This window comes from Bos javanicus, chromosome 16 (genome assembly GCF_032452875.1).
Source record: "Bos javanicus breed banteng chromosome 16, ARS-OSU_banteng_1.0, whole genome shotgun sequence".
NCBI classification, from domain to species: Eukaryota; Metazoa; Chordata; class Mammalia; order Artiodactyla; family Bovidae; genus Bos; species Bos javanicus.
In genome coordinates, this window is record NC_083883.1 from 70310000 (window position 1) to 70319339 (window position 9340).

Sequence of the window (9340 nt, forward strand, 5' to 3'; positions counted from 1 at the left end):
GAAAGAAGGAAAGGAAGCGAACGCCTCCTCACCGCGTCCCCCCCCCCCCCGCCCCCGAAACAGTACACAAAAGGTGAGAAGATCAGCGACAAGCCCAGCACTACCAGCCTTCTCCCCCCTCCACACACACATCGCCAACACCACCCCCCAGCCACCAGCAGGAAAGAGAAAGAAATAAAAAGCCAAGCGGATCACTTACTCTTAGGAACTGGGAGGAGCGGAGCGCGGAGTTCCACTGAGGCTCCTGCTTAGAAACTGTTTAGACGCTATTTTTTTTTCCCCTTAAATTATGATTCATCTAAAGAACACCCTTTTCTCCCGGGGATGGGGGTGGGGGGGATAGATGTGTACACGGGTCTGAGTAATGGGAGTCTCTTTTTCTGGTCTTCTCATTCAAGAACAAGCCGGTACAAGTGATTCTGGAAAAGGGGAGGGGACTCGCGAAGGGGGGGAGAAGATACTTACGCGGTGCAGAGAGCAGTGGGACCCACCGAGCCTTTTTTTTGGGGGGGGGGCAGGCGGAGAGAGGAGGACACGCGCGCGCACACGCACGGGGAAAGATCTTGCGGGTGATGAATATGATAATTGGACAAGGGACGGTGAGTCCGTGCGGGCACGCGCGAGCGGGCCGGCGGGGAGAAGGAGACGGGAGAGCGGAGAGGGTGGGCAGGGGGAGGGTGGGAAGAGGAGCGGAGAGAGCGCAGGAGAAGAGGCGAGAGGTGAGAAGGGAGGAGAAGAGGGGAGACAGGAGAGGAGAGGAGCGAAGCGGAGAGGGAGCGGGCGGACCCGGCGAGAGCTCTTTTGCGCCGCTCTGCTTCCCCCGGCTGCAATGGTGTATTATTTCCGAGCGCTCCCTCGGCTGAGGGCTCCGCTCCACAACAAGATTTACTTTAAGACACAGCTGAAGGAAACAGGAAGACTGCACGTCACAGTCTGACTGACGTACCCGGCCCCAGCACCCAATCGCGAGGCGCCTTCGGATTCAAGGGGGGATAGCGAGGCAAGAGAACTTGGGAGGAGAAAAAAAAATATATAAAAGGGGTGGGGGTGAGGGGCTGGGAGGAGAGGAGGGGAGAGGGGCCCCACGCTCCCCTCCCCTGCCTCCATCCCCGCCCCCCCTCCCCACCTCACCCGCGCCCAACAGCCGCTGCTTCGGGGCGACCGGCTCGCTGCGCCCGCGGCCGGAGCGAGCGGTCTGCGGGCGCTGTTGTGAGCGCCGCTCGGCTCACACTCGCTCTTCCAGGACGCAGGTCCTTTTTTTTTTTTTTCCCCTCCCCTTCATTTCTGAGATACCGCTGATCGAGTTCGCCGAGCGGCCGAGCGAGTGAGCGCTCCTCGGACGGGGGGTGGAGGAAGGCATAGAAAAAGTGTTCTGGAGAAAAAGTGGGGGTTTAAAGGGGGCTGGGGTGGTCTACGAGGAGAGAGCGGGGGCCCTCAAATCATTCCACTTTTTAAATGATCGTAGCTAGTATCAGGAATACATGTCACCGTGGCTTTCTTTGAAAGGAGAGGTGGACAATACAGGTAGGTTTGGGATTAAAATAATAGTAGGTGCCAGAGGTTTGGCTTTGGCTCCGCTGCATCAGATATGAGAAGATCAGTATTGGCTGAATCCCAGTTAATCTCCCGTCAAAATTGTTAGGAAGAAGAATATTTGTCCTTGGTTACCTCTAACAACCTTATCTGGTTTGTAGGTACAGCAACCTTGGGGAGGGGTGGGGGGGATTGTTACAAACATTACTACCAACCGATTACCGCTCAGTAACTCACTCACCCCAGAATGATTAGAGAGAGGTTTCATGTAGGATTTACACCGTTTTGACGCCTGGGTAACAAACTTTTAAGTTTCCTAGGTAAGAAATGTCAAGCGCTTAAATTTCGGGCTTCTGCGTCAAGCCACAGAAAATTCACTTTGTTTTGACATTTCTTGGACGAAAAATAACCAGCGAGATTTCTTTAGATCATGTGGTTCTTGAAGAGCTGCTTAGGATTTGAAAGTTGCTAATGCTAAAGCGCAAGCTTCCAGCCGCAGCGAGGATGTCTCTTTCACCGGGCACAGTAAACGGGCTTTTAATAAGACAACCGCGTTTATGACTTCAAGGTCCTATAAAAGCTGGGACTTGCAAGGGCTGTGAAGCAGAAACATTCACACCCAATCGATAAGACGCTCTTTTTTTTTTTTTTTTTGTAGGATGGGGACAAGTATTTTTCGTGTGTCCCTCGAATTTAACCAGATCAAAGGTTGAATCGTGTTGCGTCGTGACAACAGAGTGTTTGTAAAGTGTGTTACAAGTACACTGGCCAACTACCACCACCACCTTCCGCAACACACACACACACACGCACACTTTTCCTGGGACAGTTTTAGCCTCAAATTCATCAAACTGTGAAGAAGTCTAATCCTTGAATAAGAATAGCGACAATAGTATGTTCCAGTCCATACCCTGTAGGAAACTTTTGGCATGGGATTCAAACACTGAAAAGAAGAAGGGGAAAAAAATAAAGCCGGCCGGGTTAGGTGTTGGGGATCAGGAAAGAAAGGAAAAAAAAAAAAAAAAACAACCACCAGACTTGCTTGAGCATCCCCCCGCCTTCATGTCTCCCTTCTCGCTGCCTCCAGGCACTCCCCCTACCCATTATGGAAACAACACAGAGGCTCACAAACACAGGACTCACACTTCCAATGATCGGCCACTGCATCAAGTGTTCTAATCGAGATGTGACAATTTAGACTGGGCACAGAAATAATCTAGCCACATGGCCATTAGATACAGGGTGGAATAGTGTTTCTTTTGGTTGGGTCCTTTCGAGGTAAGCGGGTGTACTGAGCGGAGAAATGCGGGTTCTGTGAATGGATCAGCGCTACTTTCTTTCTTCTTTTTCGTCCTAGTATCTTCCTTAAGTAGCCCAGTGTGTACCTGATCGCGCCAGCCCACAATTAAACAGAAGTAAAGGATACATGCCCTCCACACCTTAAAACCATCTGCTCAGTTTGACATTTAAAAGGGAGGAGGGCAGGGAAGGAGGAGAGGAGAGGAAGTGGGGAAGAAAGGAAGCTGAGCGGGAGAAAAGGTTCAGACTCTGGAAGGAAAGGGCTTGAACTTTAGCCCACAAGTTTATGTCAATTGCACCTAGCGCCCCGGTGCACGTTTTGCACACACTACGCCCGGGAACTGGCGGCGGGAAAAGTTTCCTGCGAGCCCTAGTAAGTCCTTTATCTCTCCCGGGGGAAGGCAGGCCCGAGTCGAGGTCGGGGTACCCCGCTTGGCAAACAAGAAAGCTCCTCCACCCCGCAGCCCCGGCGGCGGAGGCTCGCGGCTCGCCAGCTCTGCCGCGGTGGTTCGCAGCCCGAACTGGGGGCACTAGAGCGGCTTGTGGAATGAAATAGGAGCGCGCGCGATGCTGGACGAGCGAGCTCGGTCCGCAGCCCAGCTAGGCGAGCTGCATATGCTGAGGCCAGAACTGTCTCCTAAAGTCTGCGCGACATACAGGCCAGGCTCCTGGCAACCACTCCAGCCAGAACTTCGGCGTTCTCCCGGGGCTCAGGCCGCCCTGAATCAAGGCGTGAGGCCCAAGCTCCCTATCTCCGGCTACTCGCGGTTTGTTTTCTGAAAGGCGAGAAGCGATCAGTCAGCCCGGAGAAGAGAAGTCGCCTAGATACAGGCTCCATCTCTGAAACCATCGGGCAAGTTTAGGGTCAGTCCCTTTCTCTGCCCTACTGCCAACACAACCCCAGTAACTTAAAAGTTAACACAAGTTCTGACCGGTCTTCCAACAAACCTCATCCATGCAGTTTGCATTTGCTTTTTTATCAGAAGGGTGATCTGTGTGCGTTCTTAGTCAAACTCTTTCACTTATCACTTATGCATCTGGTTCTGGGTTAAACACACTTCTGCTTGATATTTCTTCGGTGTATTTTACCCCTCAGGTTCTTTCTTAAAGCCAGTAGGTGGGGATAGGAGAGAAGAGTGCATATCAGTAATTTAAAAACCTTACAAACAATCGTTAGCAGATCCTAAATAAACCAATTCTGGGAATTGCAACCAGATCCAGCTGAGAGACAAACATGGATGTTTATTTCAGGAGAAGGATGCTGAAGATCCAGCCTGGATAAACATCTAACAGCACCCACCACCCACTACCACCACCACCCTGAAGAGAGGAAGAAAAAGAAATAAAAACCCACTCTAGGGTGCAGGCCGGCCTGCTGCAGGCTGTCTAAAGGCGGACTGCCTGCCTGCCATATTCCTGCTCTTTCTCTCAATCCCTATGCCCAGTGTGAGGCCAAGACCAACGTGGATTTGTTCTGAACGAGGGGGAAAGTGAAATGCCAGGAGATCAGTAGCAAGTAGCAGCTGCAAGGTTTCTCTCCTGGGAACCCCACTGCTTAGAAGCCTCCAGAGCGATTCTTGTTTAACCAACAGCTTTCAAAGTAAACAGAAGCGATTCACTCCAAAGAAGTTGAACTATAACTCTTACAAAAATTTGGGGTCGGGGTGCTGGCAGAAAAAGTAATTTAAAAAAATAATAAAGCCCCCACCTCCAAATCAGGGCCCAGTACAAAGCTTCAAGGAGCCTAGAATTGTCATAAACAAATCCATTGAAAGGATTCCTTACAATAGTGACCTCGAAGAAAATCACTCTTCCCCCACAAACACACACTCGCGCTGGGGAGGGGGGCTTGGTTGTCAGTGATCCAAGGGGCACACTACTACTTGATTTTATAGAAGTGGGCGAAAACAATCAAATGGAGGTACGATCCCTTCCCCAGAGTAGAAAGGAGTAGGCTGGGAGCTCTGCGACGCCAACCCTGGCTTTGCCTCAGGCACCGAACTTTCCAATATCAAGATATTAACAGATGGTGGAGAGCACATGGAGGGCTGTTACTTACATAATCCAGCCACTCCGCCCGGGCGCGCTGAGCCCAAAGAGGCACCCGCCAGGCCGCGCGCGCGTGTCTTCGGAGGGGTGCTGTTGCCCCACCCCCGACCTCCCTCCGGAATAACTTGCCTTTTTTCAACCCCACCGGGCTCTTTGAGGATTAGGATTTGGAGAGGTTGTGATTTTGGGGCGGGGGGTGGAACCATACATCGATCCTCTTGGGCTATATCTTCTTCAGTCCACGGTAGAGAAGAAGCCAAGGGCAGAGGGAAGTGAAGGGACGCTTTCGGAGAGAACTGGGCGATCTCGCTCCGAATCTGTGGGTGCTGGGGAGTGGGATTTACGCCATTTACACCCCTCCCTCTTTGGCGCGGATTAGCATCTCTTCCCGTGTCCCTGAAATACTAGAGCAGGCTCGGGCCGCAGCCAGAGGGAGTGGGGTGGGGTGAGGGTGTGTGTGTGTGTGTGTGTGTGTGTGTGTGTGTGTGTACGCCTCTGCACGCGGGGGCGCAGTGGGCAAAGTTACGCAGAGCCTCCGGACACCGCGGTACTTCCGAGCTTTGGCAGGATTTTAAGCACTGGGTCTCGCACGTGGGGAACCCCTTTCGGGCGGTAGCGCCCGCTTGCCTTCACGCCCACAGCACCTCCCCGGAGGCCCGGTCGTCCCCTCCCCGGCCCCGTGTGTCTGAGTACCTCCGCGTGCGTGCCCGGGGACAGATTTGTTTGACTAGCCTCCTTCCCGATGGCGACTCGGGGCCGCCCAAACCCGCGAGGAACACGCCTGCATGTGTCGGAAAAGTTTCGGGTCGGGTGGGAAGGCTGGGAGTCTCCTCTGCAGCCCCGAGGCGGGAGCGGGGCCTCCGAGTCAGTGTCTTCCTCCGGGTCTCCTCCTCCCTCCCGGCCCTTCCTTCCTCGCCCCGGCCCCGCGCTAGGTGTCGCGGCCTCTCCGGTCGGGAGACGACGCGCGCGAGTAGCGGCGGCCGTGGCGCCGCGCAGCGGGCGGAGGGCGCGCCCCCTCCCACCCGCTTGCCCCGTGGGGGTGCGGGTCGCCCCGCCCGGACCCCGCGGCCCTGCCCTTCGCCCGGGGCCGCCGCCCGGCTCCGCGGGCCAGAGCTGGGCGCCCGGCGGGCGCGGAGGGCAGCCACCTGCTCCCCGCGCGCGGCGCGGAGCCGGGAACGTCCGACGCCGCTCGGCCGGCGCTGCAGGGCGATCGCCCCCGCCGCCCGCCTGTTGCTGCGGGGTCTCGGCGGCGGCGTTCCCGCAGCCAGTGGGATAGCTCAGCCTGGAAGGTGGGGGCCACCACTGGGGACCCAGATAGGGGCGGGGACGCTTGGAGGGCTTGAGACCTCCCCTTCTGCCCACCCCCTTTATTTTCTCACTTGGCTTTTCTTAGGACCGTTTTCAGTCAAGGATGTGAATTTCGGAGAAGATGCTCTTTTCAAGGGGCTTTGATAGTAGGACTTAAGTCATCCCTACTGCCCATTTTAGGAGGCTTTTAATCTGGACGCCAGCGAGTTAGAAATAAATAGGTGTAGGCCAGGCTCACAGAGGGAAAAAGAGAAGGAAGCTCCCAGTTTGGATTTATTTGGGGGTGGGTGGGGGGGAGAGTGAGTGACTCTGGAAAGTTGCATTTTGTTTAAATTAGAGCAAGACAAAGTTGAAAGCCAGATTTCTATAATTTTTCTGGTAATATTTCTTTTATGAAGTATCTAAGTGTCTGTTTGTCATCATTTTGAGATCAAAAGGAGAATCCATATGCTGCATAGTTTTTCAAAATTGCTATTTAAATATGTTTTAAATGTTTTATCCGACGTGGAGAAGGCTGCTCAGAGGCAAGGCTGGTGACAGGGAGAGTGGGCTGGTTTGATGTGGAGCAGCGGTTCCCAAGACAGGGCTAGTCATCAAGAATCGCCAAGGGAGCTTTTCAAAAATAAAGATTTCTGGGGCCACCCCAACTGGGCAGTCAGCAAGAGGACGTGGGAATCCAGGGATCATACTGTGTTTCCAGTAACTGCTTAGCGAGTTGCTGACTCTGTGACCAGGGGTGTCTCACTCTATCTGAGCCTCAGTTCTTTTTATCTGTTTAGTGGGGATATTATCCAACTGCCAATTGTAGAGAGCTTTACATGACTAATATTGTTCAGCACATGACTGGTGCTCAATAAAAATAGAAAGTGTTTGGTTTACAAATGTGTGTTCATCACACTTGCACTGGTTTGTACTCCTCTTGGCCTAGACACCTCTGCTCCCCCCTCAATATTTTGGTGAAGCTGACAGGACTCTCGTTCAATGTATGCATATTTTAGCTCATGCATAGTTGCTACTTTGGATGCTTCATATGCTCACCTTTCATTTCATAGGCCATGAAAACTAGAATTGGTGCATGTTTGAAAGCGGAAGTTAGGCCCTGTGTTCTTGGACTTAGAATTGTCCATCAGGCCCACGGGCACCCATTTATCAATCTGAAATCCTTGCTTGCTTGCTTTCTTCCTTCCATCCTTTCTTCCCTCTTTTATAAAAGACAAACCTTTCCTACAGAAGCCGACTACTCCCAACAAAACCGTAGGACAAATAGTTCTATTCAAGGAGGGAAAAGCAAGAAGGCATAAAAAAAGTTGTAGGTAAAACTGAAACAAATGGACTTCGTCTATCATAAGTGTGAATCCAACGGAGATCATCTATTTACATGTGTGAGTGAACAGCTCCCCCAAATCTATGTCATGTACGATACAGCCCTTCATAAAATTAGGTTTGGCCCAATGAATAGGAGCACACCCCAAAGTAATTAAGGGAGAGCTCAGCCAGAGGCAGCTGTGAGAAGGGAAAGTAAGGTAGGTGGGAAGGGGCCATGGCTGGATGGGACTCTACACGGATGAGAGGGGAAGAAAGTCAGAGGAATGGAACCAGCAGAGAACAGATCAAGAAGCCTGATGATTTTAGAAGTGGACATGGCCATAAGTGGCTACTTAACGTCCCAAGGAGGATGCTTTGCTGGTATCCTCAGAAGGTTTGAGATTAGTAATCCCTGTGTATTCCTGGAGAGGGGTTACTGAAGAGATTTTTCCAATTTAGGGCACGCATGGGCCCAGGGGCTGAGAGTGGGCACCCTTTGCTCTCTGAATGAGAGACAGTGAAAGCATGACCCCTAGATGCCTGTCCTTCCAGGGTCCGTGGATCTTTGGGCCAGTGTGGAAGATTCCTGCTGTCTGGCTCCTGGGGGTGAGAAGGATATGTCTGTGACTCTAGGGGACAAAACAAAGACCCTCAACAGGTACAGAGAAACACACACGTGGAGCCAGGCTGTAGGGAGACAGGTTCTTTGGGTTTCTTGCTCCCAAGCGCCCTCCTGGTGGTGGTCCTGGTGGGAGGAGTACTTTTGCCCACACTTATTGGTGGGGCGGGGGGAGCAGGGGCAGCAGTGGAGACAGGAAGATTTGGAGAGGGGGCCCTGTGTCAGGGGGTGGGAGAATGTCAGGAAGGGAGTATGAGTAGGTGCTGGGTAAAAGTGAGGGGAGATCATGGGTGAAGTGGTGAGTGGGAGGAAGTAGGTGTCCTGCAGAAGGTATCTGGTGGGGGTGAGGAGTAGCTTGTGGAGGTAGGGACTAGGGAATGGAGTTCAGGGGAGGGGGGAGGAGGAGATGGGTGTGGACCAGAGCAGGTAACTGGGGAGCACCGGGGTGCAGGAGGTTGGGGGAGTGGGCAAGGAGGCTCCCGTGGGACATAAGGGATGTGAAGTGTAGTTTGAGGGATGGGAGAGGGAGATGGGAGGGAAGGCAAGGCTGGAGGCTAAATTCGACCCTGCTCCCGGCTGAGGGGGGCGGGTAATGGGGTGGAGGGACCTGCACCTCTTTGCCAGTCTGGCCAGGCTCTGGGAGACTCTGGAATACCCTCTGATCCCTGTTGGCAGAAAGACCTCAGAGCCCCCCTGCTGGCCACCACTTGACAGGAGCAGACAGCTGGGCTCCGCAGTGGTGGGACGTGCCCTATTGGGAGGGGTCTCGCCATGCCTCCCCTCCTACCCAGGGCTCCCTTAGCCCTGCTCAGACTGCAGGGTCCCTACAGCACCCTGCCCTGGGCAGCAGCTTCCTCCTTCCTCCTAGCTTCATCTCCCTCCATCCCCATCCTAGGCCCAGGGTGGCTCCCTGACACCCCCAGGTCCCTGAGGAGGAGGCCGCATCCTTTTCCCTCTTGGAGTTGGTGCGTTCACCCCTTGTCTTAATGCCAGCCTTCTGGGGTGGTGCCTGGGGGGAACCGGGCAGGAGGGGCTGCAGAACTCAAAGTAGGCTCAAAGAAGATGGAATCATTCGACAGGTAATTACTGTTTGCAAGACACGGCTGAGCGTGGCAGTTGGTGACCCTGTTGAGAGAGCGAGTGGACTGGAGAATTGTTGGTTCTTATCCAACACGGATGGACAGTGAGGACGGGTTGGATCTAGCCAGGTGTCTGAAACCTCAATGA

The 9340-nt window shown here is 53.5% G+C and overlaps 1 protein-coding gene across 3 annotated transcripts in view; it reads right to left on the reverse strand.

Moving 5' to 3' along the window:
* The window catches only part of PROX1 (prospero homeobox 1), a 56429-nt gene extending 54387 nt beyond the window's left edge, over positions 1–2042 (reverse strand). Inside the window, exon 1 of one of the 3 annotated variants that reach the window (XM_061383525.1) lies at positions 466–1086. The gene's annotated coding sequence lies outside the window, so the exon portion shown is untranslated. The other 2 variants (XM_061383523.1, XM_061383521.1) reach the window with 2 other exon arrangements.
* Positions 2043–9340: the final 7298 nt, after the last annotated feature.